This window comes from Chiloscyllium punctatum, chromosome 6, assembly GCF_047496795.1.
Source record: "Chiloscyllium punctatum isolate Juve2018m chromosome 6, sChiPun1.3, whole genome shotgun sequence".
NCBI classification, from domain to species: Eukaryota; Metazoa; Chordata; class Chondrichthyes; order Orectolobiformes; family Hemiscylliidae; genus Chiloscyllium; species Chiloscyllium punctatum.
Window position 1 is genome coordinate 111,422,304 of NC_092744.1, and position 24,149 is coordinate 111,446,452.

Below are 24,149 nucleotides of genomic sequence, written 5' to 3' on the forward strand. Positions count from 1 at the left end.
GTTTTGTTAAGGAAAATCTCTTAGAATGCTTTCAATACATCGGCCTCTCACTGAAGGCTTCAGTAAGCTTCCTCTGAGCTAATCGTCAGTGCTGGTTAATGCTGCTGCTGAATTTTAATAATATAATAAATTGAGACCAAGATGCCCTTCCACCTCGCCTTTGACCAGAGCACTCCAATCCTCAGTATTTCACACGCTTGAATAAATAGACAATGTCTTTTCACTGGTGGCGGGGAGTCCAGATCTAGAGGGCATAGATTTATGTTGAGAAGGGAAAGATATAAAAGAGACCTAAGGGGTAACATTTTCATACAGAGGGTGGTGCGTGTACGGAATAAGCTGCCAGAGGAAGTGGTGGAAGCTGGTACAATTGCAACATTTCGAAGGCATTTGGATGAGTATAAGAATAGGAAGGGTTTGGAGGAATATCGGCAGACTGCTGGCAGGTGGGACTAGATTAAGTTGGGATATTTGGTCGGCATGAACGGGTTGGACCAAAGAGTTTGTTTCCATGCTGTACATCTCTATGACTCAATATCCGCACCTTTACCAATCATGTCACTGGTGCCACAGAATAGTTTCACATGCTCATTTCCGCCCCACGTCCGGGTTGGTATTAGCGGCTGTTCCACAAAGTTTGCCTGATTCTGGTTCTCGGAACAGGGGTTATGTTATTGACTGCAGCAATGGGTCCCTCCTTGTGTGGGTAAGTTAGTGAAGTAAGTTTTAAAATTCATTGTTATTGAAACATACTTTGCACCAATATCTCGCACTCTCTTCTGAAACTTTCTGTTTCTCTAGATCCATCAAACTCAGTCTTCAACATGCAGTCCGATGGAACCACCACAGCATCTGAGGGTATCCAATTTAAAATTCAGCCAATTCTGAATTCCCACATGTCTGCTGTCCCTCGCCTAATATTCCTGTTATGCATCTGCTACTCTTCCTAACATATCCTTTGTCACTGTAATTATTGTTGTTTTTAAACGCATGTCTCTGCATGACTCAGTAATGGTTTCATTGATAAAATATTCTGCATTGTGTCCGCAGTAAGCTCGTACGAATCCGAGTCATTGCATTTTATTCCTTGAGACTCATGCAGAGAACACACAGAAAGAAATTAGTTGATTTTACATGAAAACATTCTTAGAGATTATGATTACTTTGCCACCAAACCCCTCTCACTCACATACATGTCTGCGATTCATATATCAGGATTCAGACTCACCCCTTCTCGGAGTCTTCCCTCCCTCCCGCAAACACATGCCTCCTTTAAGTTCCCCCGCCCATTTCCCTTACAATCACTTTCACATTGACCCGGTTCAGTTGGTGTTGCTGCGCTCACTGTTGCTGTGTGACCATGCCTAAGTCTCACCATCGGGACCTTCAAACCAGTTGATCCATTTGGATACCGCGGTTGTGAGATCAATCCTCATGTAGCAGCTTTTACTGACATGGACCAGGGATTATTGAAACATCAGGGTCAGGTAAAGGGCACAGGGCAACATTGAGGAAAAGAAATTTTATTCAAAAAAACACCAGTTTTTTGTCGAATTGCGCATCGTTTATTTCACTTGTTCATTCAGCTCAAGCGATCCAATGTGTGTAATTATGCAATTAACATTATAACAGGGATGTAATAGAACGGGAAACGATGCAGGGGATATTTGATAAGGTATTGTCTGGGCTGAAGAAGTGAGATTGGACAAACTAGAGTTGTTTTTCTTAGAGCAGAGGAGATTGATGGGGGCATGATTAAGATGTAAAAAGTACTGAGGGTTATGGATAGAATATACTGAAGTATATGTTAAACTTTGATGGAGTCTTCGACCACGGTTGGCCATCGATTTATGGTCAGAGGCGGAAAGCTTAGAGTGACGTGGAAAAACGTTTTCAAACAGTGGGTGGTTGTAATCTGGAAAACAGTGCATGCAAGGATCGAAGAGGCAGAAATCCCCATAACTTTCCGAAATATTCGAATGTGAATTTGTGATGCCAAGACATTCAAGGCTATGGGTAAAGTTATTTGAAATTAAGTTTGGACAGTTCAGTGATTGTTATTGAGCAAGACTGATACTCCGTTCCAAGGACGGGTTATTAACACCTGTCCTTCCATTCTCGAAGGGACAGTCACACGAAGAACTGTTCTGTCTGAATCAACGTGGGGGAGTACTGTTATTATCGGGGAGACAGAGTGACATTGATGGCACAAACACGTGACTTCAGCAAGCTGTACCTACTATCAATGTTTGAATGAAAATCATTAAATACTTTGCTCCAGAGTGAGCTGTTTATTTCTAACATGTAGCATAGGAAGATATACATCCTGCCCTTTCGCCACTAGCCCATACCACTGAATACCGGCACAATGCAGGAAACTTTCTCTCTGTACGCCATCGTCCAATCCTCCTTGACCTCCAGCACTTCCTCATATGGCACCATTCCACGAAATCCAAGAAGTTGCAATGCTGATCGTTTATGATGTCTCTCCTCATTGTGTAAGTTTCAGTGATTTATCTGCCCATCACTCAATTTAGCAAACTGCATTTCCTGCTCACAATGTGATCTCGTCCAGACTGGGGAGAGAAAAACAGAGCGGGTGACAAATGTGTGTGCACCTTCGTTCTGTCTGCAAGCAAAATAAGACCGTGGGCTTCCAAATTTCAAATAACTGTCACTGCAACATACCACTGTGTTCCCATGCCTCCATTTCTGTTTGGTCTGCTGCAGAGCTCCCGCAGAGCACAGCGCGATTTGGAAGAGCAGAACGTCATTTCCTGCGGAGACACCGTGCAATCTTCAATGCCCAGTATCGAGTTCAATCATTTTAGACCCTGTCCACCTTCTCTCACGTTCCTGCCCCACCTACAATACCATTCGTTCCAAAGGCGGATCGTTTGGCTCGAAAATCTCTCCCCAGATGCACTAGACCTGCTGATTTTGTTCAGATATTTCTGCTTTTCTTTGGATAAATTTATTCTGTTCTGAACACCAGCCTTCAGGAAACGTGTGTTTGCAAGGAGCGTGGTCAAAGGAGATTTACCAAGGTGGTGCCTGAGCTCGACCATTTCCCCTGAAAAGTTAAGCGAAAGTGAGGGCTGCAGGAGTTGGAGCTCAGTGTCGAGAGTGTAGTGCTGGAAAAGCACAGTACGTTAGACAGCATCTGAGGAGAAGAAAATCGCTGCTTCTGGCACAAGCCACCGCCATTGCATTCCCAGCCGATTCCTGGAGGAAGAACGTCCCATATTCCACCTTAGGACCCTGCAACCACACGGGTCTAATGTGTATTTTAATATCTTCCTCATTTCACCTCCCCCCACATTATCCCAGTGCAAAGCCTCCAACTAGGCACTGCTCTCTGGACCCGGCCAAAAATCCCCCCTCTGAACTACCACTATTTCCCTCACCTTCATCCACCTATCACTTTTCCAGCTACCTGACCACCACTCCCATTCTCCTCCCACAACCCCGACTCAAAAGTCTCATTCCTGATGAAGGGCTTATGCCCAACACATCAATTGTCCTTCTGCTGGGATGCTGCCGGACCTGCTGTGCTTTGAAAGCACTACACTCACGCCGCTGCAAAGATAGATGAGCTCGACTGGGGCTCTTTATCTGAGAGCGGAGAAAGCTGAGAGAGGAATTGATTAACGTGCACAGAAAGGGGATAGATATGTGTGACAAGAATAAACTTCTTATGGGAAGGATTAATGACCAGGGATATAGATAAAACGCGAGAGAGAAAATGTTCAGAATAGGTTTAGGAAGAAAGTTTACATCCTGAGAGTGTCGTTTGTCTGGAACTCCTTGAACGTGTGGTGAAGCTAAGAGTCGTTAAAATGCTTCAGGAGTACTTAGCCGAACACTTGAGGAGCTAGAGCATGCACGGATGAGGACCAAGTACTGTAAACTGGGGCGAGGATAAACAGATGTTTTATGAAAAACTTGAACACAGTAATTTTGGGTGCAGTAAAATGGAGGCTAGTACAGCTCTGTGGCACAATGAAAGACGTGTTGGACTTCTACTGCATTGTTAAGATTGCAATTCAAAGTTTGTGATTTTGAGTCCCACAAGAATCGGACTTTAGGTTGGATTTCAGCTGAATGAATGATCGTTCTGCTGATTCATCATCAGTTCCCATCGTCTGGAGTTCTCTGCCCTGCTACTGACCAGAGAAGATTCCTCACTTTCTGGGTGGTGAGTTTTGACGGAATCATATCACTTGAAACTTGATCAGCCCAGAATCGGCCTCTCATTCACAAAACCCACTGCAGAAGCCCACTGTCTCTAATCGCATTTCCCTCCCACAGTTGCAGAGTTTTTCGGTTTATTCAGTGTCTCTTTCCCTTTGGGCGACAGGTTGATGTGGATGGGCTGGGAAAAGACTTAGCCATGATGACGTCAAATGGCGGGGTAGCACTGGCGAGAGAAATGGCCCCATCTATTCCTCTCTGTCTGTGTTGTTTCTGATAAATGGTTTTTAACAATAACATGATGAGGACCCTGTGAACCTACACCACGGAATACCAAGGACCTCCCTTTTATCCCACTGCTCTCACAGCTGGAATACACAGCTCCTGTTGCAGCTTTAGATCAGACAGTGGAGGATTCTCCCAGGCCCTCTATCAGACTGCATGCTCCTTCACACAGGTTTCCAACTGAGCACATAGAGCAAACGGTAGTGTGGATATTGGGGATTCAGGGACATATTTCCCCTTTGCCTGGCTAGAGTTCTGGCCACGGTAATAAACATGAATTTGGGAAATTCAGTATCTTTCTCTGGCTTCTTATCACTTTACAATTTAAACTGAAATTCAATTTACTCTTGCATAACATTCTTCTATCTTCAGTATTGATGAAAACTGTGCAACATGTCCTTGGATATTGCCATGATGAAGATTGATGATGAGTGCAGTGTGTTTCATGTTGACTGTAGGAACTTGAAGAAGGAAGTTAGTGAAGAATTGTTGGATCGAATTCTGCGCCAAATTGAAGCCGACCGATTAAGAAGCCCTGTGACAGCGATAATATAACATTTTCTATAAAAAACGCAGCGAACCACGGAAATCCAGTTTTCAATCAAGTCTATTTTGCGCAACATTTTTCTGTGTCCCACTTCCTGAACATGATGCCGAAAAACTCACAGGTCCATATCAGTTCCTCCTCCTCTGCTTCAGCATTAATTCCAGAACTGCAGCAAAAGTAGAACAGGCCCAGAGGTCCCAGAGGTACGATTAGGCACTTTATAGGCTTGCTGCCGGTGGGCTCCAGTGGAGCAACTGATCAACGCATGGCACTGAACAGTGTGTTAAAATGCCGCAGTTGTAATTTCAATCCTTATCTAAAGCTGGTTTTACTGACGTTGATCAGGAATTATTGGTGCATCAGACTGAAGAATAATGTTGAATAAAGCAGCATCTATTCTAAAACTCCAGTTTCTGATTTGTGGGATTGTTCTGTTTTTGGGAAAGGTATAAAATATTAACCGTAAAACTGCGCATTTTCCCGAAGTGATTATCCATCTGTGGACCAAGAAACAGAGGTGATAATTTAGCTTGATGAACTTTTTCAAATCTCTAACACTGCACTGGATTACATTCTTGAAAAGGTCTTAAACTCGTTTCCTATAATCCTGTTTGGTGCAAACTCACACAGCTCATTAAACCGTTCGAAAGGAATTAGATTTATCTCTTTGGGTAGACTGAATGCTGTCCGTGAATCTGGTAAAGTCATGACAAATAGTTTTGCTGCTGTGCAGAACAGAGAGTTCCAACAGGAATAAGAACGAGTCTTGTCGCTGGAGTTTTCGGGAGGAGATCTGTGAGAATTAAATGGACTCAGTCCCGTTCCTGGTCATTGTGAACAAATGTTCAAGGCAACAGATAGCAAAGATAATGATGCTTGACATTGACAGGTCCATTCCTACTCACTAGAGTCACCATTGTATTACAGATCACATGAGTGGTGGAGATGATGATGCTTATGGCAACCTGAGACAGTGCGGCAATTAATCCCACGTTGTTAGTCTCACTCTATACTGAGCTAACCGACTTCCATTTAATGCAAAGCTAAAACCAGCAGCTCAGTACATTAACAATTTGTAATAATTCACGTCGAACCAGCTACTACACCTTTCAACACCATCAGCTCTTCTTATACTTAACATGTTCAGTTGCAGGTGTTATGCAATTTCTTTCCGATGAACGCTAAACAATTCGTGAGTGAGTCACTTTTGCCCCCCCATCCAGGCAGCACAGAATCCCTGTCCCTGTTAAATTCGCTCCTTTTGTGTCTGCATATGGCCTTTCAAATATGCTGGAATCATGTTCTAAAATGTTTTTTTTTCTTTATGAAAAATCATCACTGATTTCAAAAACACAGGATAAAAAGTACCTGCTGCAAACTTCTTTGTCGTTCCTCGCTGGTATAACCTCTAGTTATGCCCTCACTTGAACGAGGGAATTTCCCTCTTATTTGCCCTTACTAACCTCACAACAGCTGGAAAACCTCCATTAGGACACAACTCAGTCATTCCTGATTTGTGTTGCGTGCATCTTCATCTATTCCACCATCTCATTAAATCCCTTCTTTTCTTTTCTCGTGTCTTTATCTCCCAGTAAATCTCATTTCCGTCGTCTCTAACGATATTGTATCAAGGGAACTCTGACCATATCCTTCCTAACCAAATGGAACCCCCCAAACCCCGTGTATTTCATCATGTCTTTATATCCCAGTAAATTTCGTTCTGAGAAATGATGTTGGGTCTAATTCAACTCATTAAAACTTACCACTTTGCAATGCAATCTCATTAACTGTACAGGAAAGATGAGGGCTATTTCACTTACAGCTGAATTGTTGTCTGCAGCAATATTGGGTCAAATAGCAGTCAAAAAGGTGACTGCTGTTCTCATTTTTATTTCTTCTCAGTGTGTGCTGAAGTAGCACAGTGAGAAATAAATTAATATTGTTAAACAAACATAAGGGGGCGTGTTAAATCTGAGGTGAAGAGAATCGGGCAGTTTTGATTAACATAGACCAGAGATTGTTCAAATCTCAGGCACCTCAGATTGATACAGAGCGATGTTGAGCGAAATAGACTGTCTTGGCAAATGCCAGTATTATGAACTTGTGGGTGTAACGTACTTTTAATGGTGCTGAAAGGTCTGGCTAGCACAAGGAGTCCAGAACAAGGTAACAACATAACATTTGCTCGAAACAACTAAAAGCTGTGTTACATGGTTACAAAAAAAAATTCGATTTAGACAATCAGTTTAAATTATGCCCCAATCAAGTTTGAATTTGTTATTTTTACAATGTTAAAACCAATGAAACGATCCAACGTTGTGTGGGACAAATATCGGACAATTTGAACAATTGCCCAGAGCGGCAAAGAATGCAAAGAGAGCAGCTAAAAGACCAACCAGCTAAAAGATGTAGGATGATAGTAAAATCTCCAAGAGGTGCCTATCTGGAGAAATAGATTGCATAGAAAAAAAGCATCTACACCCACCTGGAGAAAAAATATACTGAGGAAGATACAAAGACAAGATTCGACAACTAGCAAGTTTTTAAATTTGAATGTTTTTTGTAAAAGTTACTGGGGTCGAGGTTGGGGAAGGTATTGTAGAGCATAAGATTTAGAGAAAGGAGTTGTAGGTTGATTGTTCTCTGTCAATGAAAAAAACAATCAAGTTGTTATTTTTAACTTTAAGAAGTGATTATTGTGTTAGTTCTTTGCCTGTTGAATTTTAACAGAAGACAGCACGGGTGAATCATTTCTGTCTTGTTGGATTACATTAGCAGAGGGGGTTTAACCCGTCACGTAACATCAGTTCCTGTGGTTGCTTTATCGTTTCGCTCATTTGTGCATTTTGCCTCAGTAACGATTTTGAAGTTGTCCCCTCTACACAAAACGTCCGTGCTTTAGCACCATTGTACAAAAGGAGCAGTGGGTCTCGGCGACAGGGCTCCCTACAATGACATTCCACGCTGATTCAGTCTATCTATCCTGATATTGATCCATGGAAACAGCACTGCCCACCCTCCTCCAGTCTGGAAAACGATCTCTTCACAGATAATGGTGCATTCCGCTCTCAAGGGGCTTCTCATTCCATCGCTTTCAATTCCTCACAGAATCCGTTTCAACAGGTTTTGTCACTTAGTCATTCCTTTGTTTGTGCTCAAATCCTGTGAGCAGAGGGTCACAGTTGGAGCGTGCTGAGCCCATAACCCAGAGGTCAGACCATACTCTGTGAACTGTACGCTCCTGTTCATCATTTCACTAACGGCAGGTCGATGTATCTATGTTCTGCAAATTTTCACCCCTGTTTTAGAAGCAAGACAATCAGTTCCTGGTTCCTCATTTTGTTGTCACACAGACAAAGAATTTAAATGCTGTGAACATGCACTGGTCGGGACTGTTTGCTCTACCACATCAATTTTCTCCCCAGCAGGTGGTAAGATGATGGTCTGAATCACCTTTTTCTGTTCCCTGTCACTCTGGGATGATGTGAGCTGTGAAATCTACTCTCTGAGCTGGGGGTAACGTGATAAAGCTTATACACATCAGGTGCAATGTGCCCGAGCGACAGGACTCGCTGCAGTAACATTCCATGTTGATTCAGACAGAACAGTCCTCCTGTGAATTCGAGAAGGACACATAAACTGTTCCCGATGACTGAGAGAGATTCTCTCTTTCCCTGCAGTTCCACACACTCCTATTTATCTCCGATGGCGTTATTTGCTCAAGGTTCCCAAAAGGAGATGAGGTCCTGTGAATGCGTGATCTCCATTTTGTTCCACTTTCCAGAATTTCCATAACTCCCACTCGCCCCCTCCCGCGCTCCACAAGCCCGTGTTTGATAGGAAGCTGAAGAGCGGACTCACATTGCTCTCCCACGACACTGATTGCCAAGAAAAGATGAGTTCATCCAGCTGCCACTGTGGGGGCCCACTCGCGGGTAAAGTGGCTAACACTGCCTCCGGGGAATCAGAATTCAGAATGGCAAGGAACTGTTATTAAAACTCAAGTGCTACCTTCACTCCGAAGCAACAGAATTGTTTTTTTTTAAACAAGCAAACTCACCTGATTTATGGATCATGCTTCTGCTGCGGTCTGGCTTGTTGGTCTTGGGTGTGATATCGCCTCGGGTGGGTGATGCAAGTGAGAGAAGTTACACTTGAACCCTGGAGTTTTGCATCCAGTTCCATGTTTGACTCAGAAAGTATAATTGTGATCAGATCGAGGTCAGATCAAGGTACCGAAGCTTAAAGACACACAACAGCCGTTTCTTGTAGGCCGTTACTCGGCGGAGAAATGGATTCTCTAACTTCAAATGATGATGATCCTGTTAATGTGGATTTTTCCGAGTGCACATCCTGTGCGGAGTAACTGAAAGCCTTAATCTGTTCAAAGTTTTGTTTTTCTCATGGTGTGATCTGCATGCCTTTGATTCCTATGATCTGCCTTTACCAATCGCAAACAAAGGTTTTTACTGTACCCGGGTTCATGTGACAATCAATCAATCAAATAACGTCAATCAGTCGAACCACACAGACATTTCCTAGTCGCAGAGAAACCCACCGACTCTCTCAAACAAAATCTAACAAATTTAAAAGACCCGGTACAACCCATAGACAAAACTAACGTCATCTACAAAATTCGATACAAGGACTGCCACAAACACTACGTAGGACAAACAGTAAGAAAGTTAGCCACCAGGATACATGACACCAGCTGGCCACAAAAAGACACGATCCTCTCTCCCTCGTAGCCCTACACACGGATGAAAAAAAAACACAATGTCGACTGGGACAGCACATCTATCCTGGGTCAGGCTAAGCAAAGACATGCCAGAGAGTTCCTCGAGGCCTGGCACTCCAACCACAACGCCATAAACAAATGCATAGATCTAGAAACCATGTATCAACCACTCAGAAAAGGAACAGGAAATGACATCACCACAAACCCCAGGAACCCCATCCAACAGAAAGATATAAATAGAAAGCAGGAGACAACAGCTTCGCTTCACTTGGAGGTCGCCACTGATGATGTTACCTAGCCAGGTAATAAAAGGTCTGGATATCAAACCTGCAGCTCAGCGAGCAAACCTACACCCTACATTTCCTTAATGTTTGATGCCAGCAGAGCGAAGGCGGACTGAATGGCCTCACTTTGCACTGTGACATGTTTTGAGATTCTGAGTAAAATCATAGTTAAACCAACAGAATGTAAAACGTTACTCAGAGGTTATATTGACACAGACAAAATACATCTGCGCCACAGAGTATTAGTGAAGACCTTTTGTAATCGTCCTCTGTGGTTCATGCCACACGCCAAACGAAAAGTTGAAGACTGTGTGAAACTTCTATGGTCAGCTCTAACAGAGCGGCCCAGGGGGAGCGGATTCGGCTCATAGCCCTAAGATGAATGGATTGAAAACATCCTCTGGTCGTTGACCATTCCCGCTTTCAGTGTGTGTACTGCCCCTGCCAGTGTTTCTCTGTAACAGAGCTTCATTCCACGTATTGCATGTTGTTTCACTTTCTGCTTCCTTTCTCTTAATGTATCTGAAATGAATATTTCGTACTGAAAAGCCAGGGAAATTTACACAATTGAGAAAACACTCTTGTGAAGTTCTGGAAGCTCTTTTCCTGTTCACTGTCGGTCTGCTCTGATCTGATTCGCAAAATAACTTGCCAGAGCTGGGACTAAACTGGAGAAGGTGCGATATATCAGTTGCAGAGTGCTCTATGCGCATGACGCCCTGCAGTTATTCCTCACGCTGTTTCACACAGCAGTGTCCTCCCCGTGAAATGAAAAGCCATGAGTGACAATTGGTCAACTTGTTGGAGACCGCATTACCATACGGACACAGCTTCGCAGTATTATGACATACATCACCAACTATGAATAACCACAGAGACACACAAGCGACAGAGAATCGCCATGGACTCGATGGGCTGAACACCTTAAGTTGGCGCTTGAGTGACGCCACACATTGATGCTGCCCCTCTTCCTGTCTCTGGGACAGAGTGGCTGATGATGAAACAACGTCCCATTGTTAACCTATCGTCTGCGTTAGAGAGTCTGCAGCCCCGCAGTTGAGGGCCGTGGGGATGACTCTCAGTGAGTGAGGATTTCACTCGGATTGTCTTCATCTGTGACAGCTGGGGATCAGGTGTTCACTGCTGCCCGATTGCAGCAAAGAAACCAATGTCACTGCCAATAATAAAGGTCATTTCGAACGTTGGGACAGGTCTCCCTGGAGAGCAGAAGGACGAAAGCTGGACTTGTCAAACCTTTCCAAGAAATTAGTGGTTTAGACGGAGGAAATAAGGAAGGGAGAATGCTCCCTACGCCTGAAAGGGTCGAGAACGATTCGGCAGAGTTTTAAATTCATTGATAAAAGAAGAGAAATGTACATGAGGAGAAACGTTTTCACATCGGGATTGGTTAGGCTCTGTAAATCACTGCTTGACATTGACAAAGACGCAGTTTCAATCGAGTTCTTTAAAAACTAGTTCGATATTTATGTTGAAAGTAAAAGTGTGCAGAGTTACAGGGAGAAGGCAAGAAAATGGTCCCAAAAGAGAAACACATTTACCTCTGTGGAGAGCCAGTACACCTAAGGTGGTTTGTGACACATTTGTGATTCTGAGTGGAATCACAGTTCGACCAACAGAATGTAGGGAGTTAGACCATGGCGATATTGGCAAAGGCGGGACACGTCTTCACAACCGAATCTCCGCCAGCACGTACATGTCACAGGGAGGATGGCGTTGTCTGAAAATCCTGCAGGGCGTCCTGTGGTTTCATCAAGGACAGGTAGTGTCTCACAAACTTCACTGATTTTTTGAAAATGCAATCAAGCATGTATATGAGGGTAGGGCAGTTGACGTAGTACACACAGACTTCAGGAAAGCCTTTGATAAGGTTCCACATGGTAGGCAATTGGAGAAAATGCAGAGACGTGGAATTGAGGGTGATTTTGGAGGTTGGATTAGAAACTGGCTTTCTGAAGGAAGGCAGCGAGTGGTGGTTGATGGAAAATATCCAGCCTGGAGTCCGGTTACTCGTGGTGTGCCACAAGGATCTGTTTTTCAACTACTGCAGTTTGTCATTTGTGTAAATGACTTAGACGCAGGCATAGGTGGATGGATTAGTAAATTTGCAGACGGCTCTAAAGTCGGTGGTGTAGTGGATATTGTGGCAGAATGTTACAGGTTGCAGGGGGACTTGGATAAACAGCAGAAATGGGCTGAGAGGTGGCAAATGGAGTTCAATGCAGCTAAATGGGAGGTGATGCACTTTGGGAAGAATAACAAAAAAAGCAGAGTACTGGGTTAATGAAAAGAGTCTTAGTAGTGTGGATGTGCAGAGGGATATTGGAGTCTATGTACATAGATCCCTGAAAGTTGCCACCCAGGTGGATAGTGCTTTAAGAAGGCATAAGGTGTGTTAGGTTTCATTCATAGAGGGATTGAGTTCCGGAGCTGCAATATCATACTGCAACTACACAAAACGCTGGTGCGGCCACACTTGGAATATTGTGTGCAGTTCTGCCTCCCATGTTTCGGGAAGGATGTGGAAGCATTGGAAAAGGTGCAGAGGAGATTTACCAGGATGTTGGCTGGTCTGGAAGAAAGGTTGAGAAACCTGTACCTGTTCTCATTAGCAAAAAGGCTAAGAGGAGATTTGATGGAGACATAAAAGATTATCTGAGGCTTAGATAGGGTAGACAGTGAAAGTCTTTTTTCCGAGGATGATGATATCAGTGTGCACAAGGGATCATAACTACAAATTAAGGGGTGAGAGATTTAAGACAGATGTTAGAGACAGGTTCTTTCGTCAGAGAGTAGTTAGGGCGTGGAATGCACTACCTACCAATGAAGTTAACTCAGCCAATTTAGGTCGATTTAAACAATCCTTTAGTTAAGCACATGGGTGATTTTGGGATAGTATAGAGTGACGAGCTGAGAATAGTTCACAGCTTGGCACAACATCAAGGACCAAAGGGCCTGTTCTGAGCTGTATTGTTCTGTGACTATAGTGCTACAAGAGATTTCTACTGTCTTAACCTGAGTGACAGATCTTGTATTGTGGGCTTACGAAATGTCACTGATCTCTACCAAACATATATGAGGTAGAGCTAGGGCAATAATACGACGCTGAAACAGGAGTGGAACAGGTAGCTCCATACAAAACCTTCTCACATATTTTCACCTCCAAAATCGAGCACCTTCCACAAAAGCACCTCTATATCCCACCACAACACTTTGCCCCACAATCATGGTATCTGGTTATGCACTCGGTGTGCAACCGTCTGTTCAGGGGCCCTGAAACACTTGCTAAAGACTAAAATCATCTGACATTGAGAGCCCCACCACATTGCATGCATTTTCTATCATTTTAATTCTGTTCCTGACTTCCCTTGTTTTTCGTAATAAGCCTGTTCAAAGTTGTTATTACACACACTGTGTGTGAACCCAAGCTGTGAATTGAACCCAGGCCTCAGTACAAGATTCGGGGTATTTTCACTGCATCCTTCACAAGGCATCGACTCTAACATTTCTGGTCCCTTAGCCTGTGAGTCACGCCGAAATCAACTCTATAATTGGGAGGAAGGAGCAGCACTGGAGGACCGAGCAGCAGCCGGTACTCCAAATAGAGTGAATGAGGAGCGGGGCCAACGCATTCTCGGGGAGTGAACGCTTCAGGATTGGTCAGAAAGCAAACAGTTTTGCAGGATTGATCATTCTCACTACATAGTGGAGCATAAATCAATGTGAGATTTTAAGAAATAGTTGAGATGGAAATCTGATAACATACATGTTTCCAATCGATTTTCACAAGTCGAGTAATAAACTTCTTTTCAAACTCCCAGAACAATTGGTAATTTACATACCTGGCTGTTATGGTTGTGTTGGGCCGAACAGTCTGCATGCAAAGCATCTCTATGACTGTAGCTCGGGAGAGCGAATGTTAATGTCAAAGATTTCACCCATGATTCCGTGCAGATATGAATATTGTGTATAAACCCACCAATAACCTCAGACGCATGCGCAGTTTGGTTTCTATGGACAGCATGCGCAGTGTCACACTGATCATGAGAGAGAGACGTGGAGCTGCTTTCTCCAGCAGCCGTTGCGATTAGCTTCCGAGAGCGGCGCCCAGAGCCGGTGTGTAGGAGTCTCGCTGGGAGAAAGGAGCGGAGAGAATTCAATAATCCGGGAAAAATGGTTAAAAAGACCCTCTATGCCCGGTTAAGGAGATTGCGGTCTCTGATCAGGGAAGTGGCCCTGGGTCACGGCCGCCATTTGTTTGAGGGAAGAGGGAGCGCGAGCCTGAGGGCCACCATCTTGAGAAGGTCAAGGTGCAGGATGGTGGGGCTCCCGGGGTCGATAGAACAATCAGAGGAAAGGGAAGACCCATTGTTATTGATTAATTCCACGAACACAGCTTCACTGGGCGATCCCGCAGGAATATCCTCTCTCAGTCCTGCTGGGATGTTTCACCCAGTCAGAACCAGCAGCTCTCCTCCTCTCTCAGCTCCCCTTCTGTCCTTCCTGCAGCATCTGTCCCCTGGAACATTGAGCTGCCTGTCCTGTCCCTCCCTCAGCTGTTGTTCTGTAATACCTGTGATATCCCAGTCCCATCATAGATTACTTCACTTAAGACTTGACTGCACCTGTTGGACTTTTCTTAAATCAGCAATTGTTTAATACTCACTTACAGGTTTTTAATTACATCTTTTTGAAGCAATTAATTCACATTCAATCATTTGCAATGGTGGGATTTGAACCTGTGTCCAGAGAACATTCGCTGAGTTTCTGCATAAATTACCTCACAGTAATACCACAGGGCCATCACTTCGCCTTCCGACAGGTTGCTCATCACAGTGCAATATGAATCAAAACCCCTTCTTCCTGCACAATTATTTGATACTGACACCTTCCTGCACGCTGGTGATATCACTCAGTATCTCTCCATGTGGTATCCATCACAGTGTGAGTCTAAGTGCTGCCTCTGTCAGTGCCTCTCACTCTTGCAGCTACTCCAGGTCCTGAGCCAACAGAATTCTCCATTCCAGACAGACGAGGCTGCATAGGCCAGGGACGGAGCTTGGGATTTTCCAGATCTCTGTAGGACACAGTGCCATTTGCAGTGTACCCCTCACTGCATTAGATAATTCCCCATTTTGTCCATTTCTCTGTCTCCTGTACATACTCAGGAAGTTCCTGACTCAATAGACTTCCCAACTGCTGAGTGTCTCATCCATCACCTCATTGAAGATGATTAGTCAGCCAGAAGTACGAAGGGCAAGGAGATCTGGAGCCTTCAATAAATCCTGAAGCGAGGTAAGATCATTCACAGTGTACAGAGAGCAATGATAGGGCTCCAAACATTAGCTAACAAAACATGACACAGATACAGTGCTGGAAGGGGTGCACAGTACAGACACACACCAGACTCAATCACCAACCCTACTTTAAGTAATATTGTACTCGGACAGCATTGGGAATGTCACAGTTCTCAATCCAGGCCTGAACTGTCTTAGTGAGCATCAGTACAACAGAATGGAATGCAGACCTCCCACGAGAGAGTGGGAATGCTGCCTGGGAACTTTCTGCTCTGTGTTCCCTCTCCAATGCTCTATCTACGCATGTCTTGTGGATCAGTGACTTTAATCATTCTAACGCCAAAAACAGTTCCTATCTCTGTCTTCTCCTCCCCTCTCACCAATCCCTTCACATATTTGAATTTTGATCCAGTCCAGGTTACCATCCATATCTCTCTAACATGCTTCAGTCTTGACAATATGTCTGTCTTGATAGTCTCTCCTCCAATAACTGAGACGTAGGGTCTGTTTCTGTGCTGCATGACTCTTTGGCTGAACTTGTCCATGCTGCCCAACTTTCCTAAATGTGACAAGTCACGTTTCCCTGCATTTGGCCCATGACCCTTCAAACCATCTCCTCTCCATGTTCCTGCCCAAGTGTCTATTTCATGTTGTCATTGTACTTGTTTTTACCATTTCCTCTGGCAGTCCATTCTGTCTATGCACCATCCTCTGTGGAACATGTTGTTCCTCAGCTCCTTCTTTAAATCTTTGCTCTCTCACCTCGCATTTATACCCTCTAGTTTTGGACTCACCTATCCTTGGCTGTTCACCTTACTTATGGCCCGCACGGTTTTACAAAGCTGTATAAGGTCACCCCGTAGCCTCCTCTGCCTAGGAGAAATAGTGATGACAATGTTACAAATATCTGCAACTCATGTACTCAATGCTCTGACCCATGAAGTGTACCAAATGCTGCTTTCACCACGCTGTCCACCTGTGATGCCACTTCCAAGGAACAATGTCACTGCACCCCTTGGTCTTTCTCCATTCGAGCACACTGGCCAGGGCCCGACCATTAACTGTGTTAGTCCTCCCTGGTTTGTCTTAACAAAAATCCAACATCTGAATTAAATTTCATCTTTCACTCCTTGGCCTAGTGGCCCCGTGGATTAAGACCCCCTTCGATAACTGTAATACCTGCCCACTATCCCACTAATCCTGGTATCCACAAATATACTAACAGGGACTCCTATATTTTCACTCATATCTTTTATGGAAATGATGCACAATAGTTGTCCCTGCACCAGTCTTTATGGCACACCGCTGGTCAGAGGCTTCCAGTCTGAACAACAACCCTCTACCACCACCCTCTGCCTCCCACTGTCATCCCATTTTGTATGCAGATGGCTAGCTCTCCCTGATCCCTTGGGATCCAACCTAAATAACCAATGTATCATGCTCAACCGTTTTCATTCCCTTGCTGAATCGAGAAAGGGTGTCTGTAGCTCTGTCTTCATCTCTCTCCTTGCTCACATAGAGTCATAGAGATGTACAGCATGGAAACAGACTTTTCGGTACAATCTGTCCATGCCGACCAGATATCCCAACCCAATCACGTCCCACTGGCTAGTACCCGGCCCATATCCCTCCTCACCCTTCCTATTCATATACCCATCCACATCTTCAACAAACTTAGTTAAGTTTATGAGATATGTTTTCCCTTTCACAAAGCCATGCTGCCTGTCCGTGCTCAGTCCTTGTCTTTCCAAATGCATGGGTATGCTACCTCTTTCAATGATCTCCAATAACTTACCCACCCTCATCGATCTGTTGTTCCCTGGCTTTCCCTTGCATTCCGTATCAAATAATGATACATTATATTTCGAGTCATACAGCATGGAAGCTATTCAGCATCAACTGAATAAAATCTAAAACTAATCCCATCCCACCTGCCTGCTTCTGGATCATATCCCTTCAAACCTTTCCTATTCCTGTACTAATCCAAATGTCTTTTCAATATTGTAATTGACCTGACATTCACCCCTTGTTCGCAAAATTAATTCCACATGCAAACCTCCCATGTGCAACAATTTTCCCCTCATGTCTTTCTTTTTAATGTCTCTCTTCTAAACTTAAAAATGTACATCGTTTTGAAACTCCCCTGTCCACGGTAAAAGATAACTATATCTATCTCCCTCATTATTGTATAAACTTCTATCAGGTCGCCTCTCAACATTCAGACCTCTATGAAAAATTCCAGTCTATCCAGCCGTTCCTTATTACTGAAATCTTCCACACCCAGCAGCATCTTGGTACATCTCATCTGAACACACTCCAGCTTAATAATATCATTCCTGCAACTGGGCGGCCAGAACTGGACACAGTATTCCAGAAGAGGCCCCACCAATGGCCTGTACAATCTAAACGTGACTTCCCAACTCCTGTACCCAAAGGACTAAGCAATGAAACCAAGTGTGGCAGCACCTTCATAACTATCCTGTCTCTCCATGTGGCACACTTCGAAGAATTGTGTACCTGAACCCCGACGTGTCTCTGTTTTACAATACTACTGAAGGTCCTGTCATTTATTAAATAGGATCTACCCTTGTTTGTTCTACCAATTGTATTATCTCACATTTATTCAGATTGAACTCCATCCAAGGGTTTTCAGCCATTTCACACATATCCTCAAGATCCCTTTGTAATCTTAGCAAACCTCCTTCACTGTCCACTATTTCACCCTCCAGTCTTCCAGTACATCATGCACATGATGTCAATGGTACAAATATCTTTGATCATCTTGCTGCAATCTCTTTCCCAGCTTGTCAAATGTCCTGAGATACTCTGGATCAATACTGGGGATTCATCTACCTTTGAGTTTTACAGCCTGCAGCACCTCCTCTTCTATAATGTGGACTCATTTCAAAACATACAGTCATAGAGATGTACAGCATGGAAACAGACCCTTCGTACCAGCTCCTGCATGATGTTTCTCGTCCCATTTGCCAGAATTTTGCCAAAATCCCTGTAAACCCTTCCTGTTTATATACCCATCCAGATGCCTATTAAATCTGTACCAGCCTCCATTACTTCCTCTGGCAGCTTATTCCATACATGTGCCACCCTCTGTGGGAACCAGCTGTCTCTTAGGTCGCTTTTAACAGTTCCACGCATACTTTTAACGCTATTCCTTGTAGTTTGGACTCCCCAAGTCGGGAGAAAATGTCTTGACTATTCACGCCCATCATGATTTTAAATACCGTTATAAGATAACTCCTGCACCTCCCATGTTCAAGTGAAAGTCGCCCAGTTAATTAAGTATTTCCTTGTAGCTCAAACCCTCCAAACCTGGCAACATCATTGCTCATTTTTTCGGAACCTTTTCAAGTTCCACAGCATCCTTCTGATGGCACTGAGACCAGAATTGCACACAGTATTCCAGACGTGATCAAGCCAAACACTGTTTAGTTGCCAGAGCTCCTCAGTCTTTATCCACAGTAAGTCGCAAAGTGAAATATTTGTTTAGGATCTTGTGGTTTCACACACCGTTGACTTCGTTGATCATTATGGATAATGGTTTTGTCGCTCACTATTCTTTTGTTCTTAACACATGTGTAAACTTTCTTTGGATTCTCCTTAACCTTATCTGCCAAAGCTATCTTATGACCTTTTTTTGCATTTCTGATTTCCATCCAAAGTGTATTCATGCAGCCCCTGTGATCCTCAGAGATTCCCTTGATCCAGCTGGCTCTACCTGACATGTGCTCTCTTGTTCTTGATCAGAGCTTGAACAGTCAGCCAGTGTTTCCTAATTCTGTTAGCATAGAGCTGCACACAAACGGGACCATGCATTTTATCTCTCATTTAAAATATTCCGACTTGCTAGAGTTCCCTTTACCTGCAAATAGCTTCCACTTTTTAAAATCATTATGTCTAATAACATCAATACTGGTCTTGCTCAATTTTCTAACATGAACTTGTGGACCAGCCCTGTGATTCACCAAAGCTATTTCTAATCTAATACAATTGTGGTGACTTTCCACTGTAGTGCTCCCTCACTAACACCTCAGTCCCGTTCCCTAATTTGTTTACCAAGGGGCGGTCAGGTTTAGCCCCATTCTCCAGTTGGGCCGTTTACATATTGACTGGAGTTTCTGGAACGCACTTAACAAATTCTTTCCATCCAAATGTTTAACACTGCAGCAATGCGAGTCCAGGTTTGGAAAGGTTGAAATCCCCTACGATTACAACTCTCTTATTCTAACAGATATCTGAGATCTCCTGACAGAATTGCTGCTCCATCTCCCACTAACTACCGCTGTAGTACAATTTCAGTACAATCATAGCAAACTGATTAACATTTTTTCTCAGTTCCACTAATATTATTTAACTGGGTGATTCCACGTGAATATTCTCTCTAAATACTGCTGTGATGTTTCCCCCAATCAAACCCATCACCGCTGCTCCTCTTCTGCCTCCTGTTCCATCCTTCCTACAGCATCTATTCCATGCAACAATGAGCTGTTGCCTTTCCATCTGTTGTGCAATTCTATAATACCTATTATATCCCATTTGTAGGACCCCATCCGTGCACTGGGTTCATCTGCCTTAACTGTTGAGGGCCCCACAGCCCTGCCAGACCAGTTTAAATCTTCTCGAGCAACTCCAGCAACTCACCCCATCAAGATATGGATCACCGTCCCGCTCCCAGTTCAGGTGCCTTCCCCACCCGGTCTATCTGTGCTTACACCTTCAGGGATCTATGGACTTCGACACCAAGTCCTCGGTGTTCCTCAATACTTCACAAGGACTTCTGTTCATTCTGTCCATCCTTCGCTTATCATACCTTCCACAGGATTTGACCTCACACTGATCAGAAGTAAACTACATTTGAATTTACTCTGCTCAGTTTATCATCTGATCGATTTTAGGCTGGAACGTGAGACCACCTTCCTGACTGTGAACAACACCCTCACCTTTTATGTCATCCGCAAACCTACTAATAATACCTTCTGCTTTCACATCCAAGTCATTAATGTGCATAATAACCAGCAATGGTTCCTGCATAGGTCCAAATACTGTGCTTCCAAATACAAACACAGGCCTCCACCAGGTGCGGATCCAATTTGCCAACTTGCCTTGGATCCCATGGACTCTTCCCTTTTGGACCAGCCTTCCATGTGGGACATTGTCCAAGACCTTACTGACCTGCATGTAACCCACATCATCGGCACTGCTCTCCTCAATATTTGGAGAGGCCATTTCATAACATTCAACTGAAATCCTGAGGTGGCATCTTCCTCTACCAAATCCGTGATGATGCAGCCAAGTTGATCCCTGCCTTTCCAAGTGTTGATACATCCTGTCCCTCAGAATTGCTCCCAATAATGTCCCTCCCACTGATGTCAGACTATCTGCTCTGTAATTACCTGGCCTATCCCTACTGCCCTTCTCGAACAACTGAACCACATTCGCGATCCTCCAGTCATTCTGCACTTCACCTGTGGCCAATAAAGTATTAGATATATCCACCAGGGCCCCAGCAATCTCCTCCCTTACCTCCCACAACACCCTGGGATGCATCTCATTGAGCACTGGGGATTCCTCCACCTTTATGCCTGTTAAAACTTTTAATACCTCCTCCTGATTGATCTTTACATGTTCCACAACCTCACCATCTCAACTGAAATCTACAGCTACAATGCCTTTCTCCTGTGTGAATACAGATGAGAAGTATTCATTGAAGACCTCACCTACTTCCTCTGGCTCCATGCACAGATCGTCCCTTTAGTTTCTAACAGGCCTCACTCTTTCACCAGTAATCCTCTGACTCTAACTGTACTGGTAAAATACCTTGTGGCTTTTCCATAACACTATCTGCCAAGGATATTTCATGACCATTGTTTGACCCTCTTTTCTAAGGACCCCCATTGCCCTCTCTATACTTGTAAAGGGCTTCACCTGTGTTTATTGCACTGTATTTTATTTATCAAACTCACGATATCACTTGCTCAGTATTTGCTGAACTTGCTGCCTTTGCCATTCACTCTTCAAGGAACACACTGGCCATGGATCCTCACAGTATCAGTTTGAAATATTCCCACTTTGCAAATAAAGCCCCAACGGCAGGCATTTCCTCCAAGTCTCTGTTTGTCAGATCCTGTCTAATGATAGCAGTAATGACAGGAAACTCCATTGTGAAGGGGACAGACAGGAAATTGTGTGGCTGCAGAACCAGGACGGTGTGCTGCCTCGCGGGTAACAGTGTCAAGGATGTCTCTGAGCGATTACAGAACATTCTGAAGTTGGAGAGTGAATGTCCAGAGGTCATTGTGCACATCAGTGCACATGACAGAGGTAGACAAAGGGAATTGGATCCTGTGAAATGAGTATCACGCGTTAGGGAAGAAGTTAAAAAGCTGACCTCAACGGTAGTGATCTCCAGATTGCTCCCAGTGTCACTCACCAGTGGATAGAGAAATAGAAAGATAGGTTGGATGGATTTGTAGCTGAGGAGCTGGTGTACGGGCAAGGGTTTTCAATTCTTGGATCATTGGGATATCTTCTGGGTTAGGGGTGTCCTGGACAAGAGGATGGGTTGGACTTGAACCAGAGGTTCACCAGTATCACTGGAGGGGGATTTGGTAGTGTTACTGTGGAATGTATAAACTAGTTAGGCAGGAATTTGGGACTCTTAATAAGAGAGGGACAATTGAAAAGTCAGGGGAAAATACATTAGCCATCAGAGCAAGTTTCATATTCAGGATATTCTGGGGCACAGTCAAGGGACGGAAAAGATGTTTGGTTTAAAGGGCATTCATTTCAACACACGAGGCCTGACTGGTAAGGCTGACAAGCTCAGAGCATGGATTATTGTGGGGACTGGGATATTATAGCCATAACAGAAACAGGGCTGAGAGAAGGGCAGGACTAGCAGCTCATTGACCCAGGATACAGAAGCTACAGGCGTGACAGAGGGACAAGTAAGTGAGGAGAGGGAGTTGTCCATTTGATAAGGGAGGACATAAAAACAGTGCTTAGAGAGGACACTCTTAAGGGGTCATAAAATAAGGACATATGGTGAGAAGTTAGAAACAAAGAGGGGATGGTCAGTCGACTAGGATGGTGCTCTAGACCCCCAAAGAGCCAGCGAGTACTAGAAGAACAGATGTGTCGAGAGATTGCAGGTACCTATAGAAATAATAGAATAGTGCTGTTTGGAGATTTTAACTTCCATTGTATTGACTGGGACACTCCGAGTGTAAAAGGCCCCTATTGGGTGGAATTTGTTCAATGTGTCCAAGAAATTTCCCCAGATCAATATATAGGAGGCCCCACTCGACTCAGGTAGGAGCAACACTGGAACTCCCCTCAGAAACCGAAGTCGGACAAGTGACTGAAGTGGCAATCGAAGAGCACTTTGGGTCCAGTGACCACAACTGTCTTCGTTTTAACATAGTTATTGAAGAAGATCAGACAACTCCACAGATTAAGGTCTTTAACTGGAGCATGGCCAGTTTTGGGGCCATTAGGCAGGATCGAGCAGGGGTCGATTGAGTGAATTAAAAATCACACAACACCGGGTTATTTCAAAACACTAGCTTTCAAAGCGCAGGTGATCAACCTAAAAGATAAAATTAACATTTAATTTGTTTGATTTTACATTCCACGACGCTAGGACCCTGTTGCTATAAATTCTATGTCATATGATTGGGCTCCACAACCACCTGATGATGAAGCTGCTCTCTGAAACCTATTGCCTCCAAATAAACCTATTGGACTGGAAGCTTGTGTTGTGTGATTTTTAACATTGTACATTCCAGTCCAACACAGGCTGCTCCACATCATGCTCCCATCAACTGGGTGAGTCTGCTTGAAGGAAAAGGAATGACTGTAGACTTTGTAGACTTCTAAAAGTGTGATATCAAGAATCCAGGGTCAGTGTGTCCCTGTTAGTGTGAAGGGAAAAGCTGGCAGGTTTTGCGATCCCTGGCTCGTGAGGGATATTGAGGCTCTGTTAAAGAAAAAAGAAAACGGCATACATTGTCTTCAATGTTTCTGTATCAACGTAACCTCTTCCAGTCCTAAAGACAGGATCACTCGCTGGAGACTCTACAATCCTTTCAGGACCCTGCAGCACTACGGATCTTCAGAAACCAGTGAAAGCCTGTGACTCTCCCAATCCAGTTCTGACAAGACTCACTATCTGTGGGACATCCTCCTGTAGCCAGCACCCACCCTATCAATGTAAGTTCCTCCTGTATCTCTATGCATTTACTCCATAACCTTCTCCAGCTCTTAGACCCCTATCTGTGTAAATGTCACCCTCCCCTACAAACCTTCCCACTTTGACCAAACTAGAGACGGTTACTAATGCTCCCTTATCTGTGAAACTGTTTCCAAACAAGATTACTGTCCTTCTGAAAAATCCTTCAGACTCCACACCCTCCATGTCGAAATTATCTGCAAAAGTAAACCTTCCTATATCTATGAACATCTTCAATCACGACTACTCTCCCTATCTCAGTTTGGTCCTCCAGTCTATATAACCCGCTTTATCTCAGTCATCTGTTCCATTCACCGCACTCTGGGGAAAAATAAGCTTCTTGCTCTCCACCCTGTCTGTACATCCCATGATTTTGTAGACCTCAATCAGGTCCCCAGTCAACCTTTGTCTATCTAATGAAAATAATCCGAATCTATTCTAACTTCCTAAATAACTAGCCCCTTCCATACCAGACAAAATCCTGGTGAACCTCCTCTGCACCCTCTCCAAAGCAAAGCATCCACATCCTTTTGGTAAC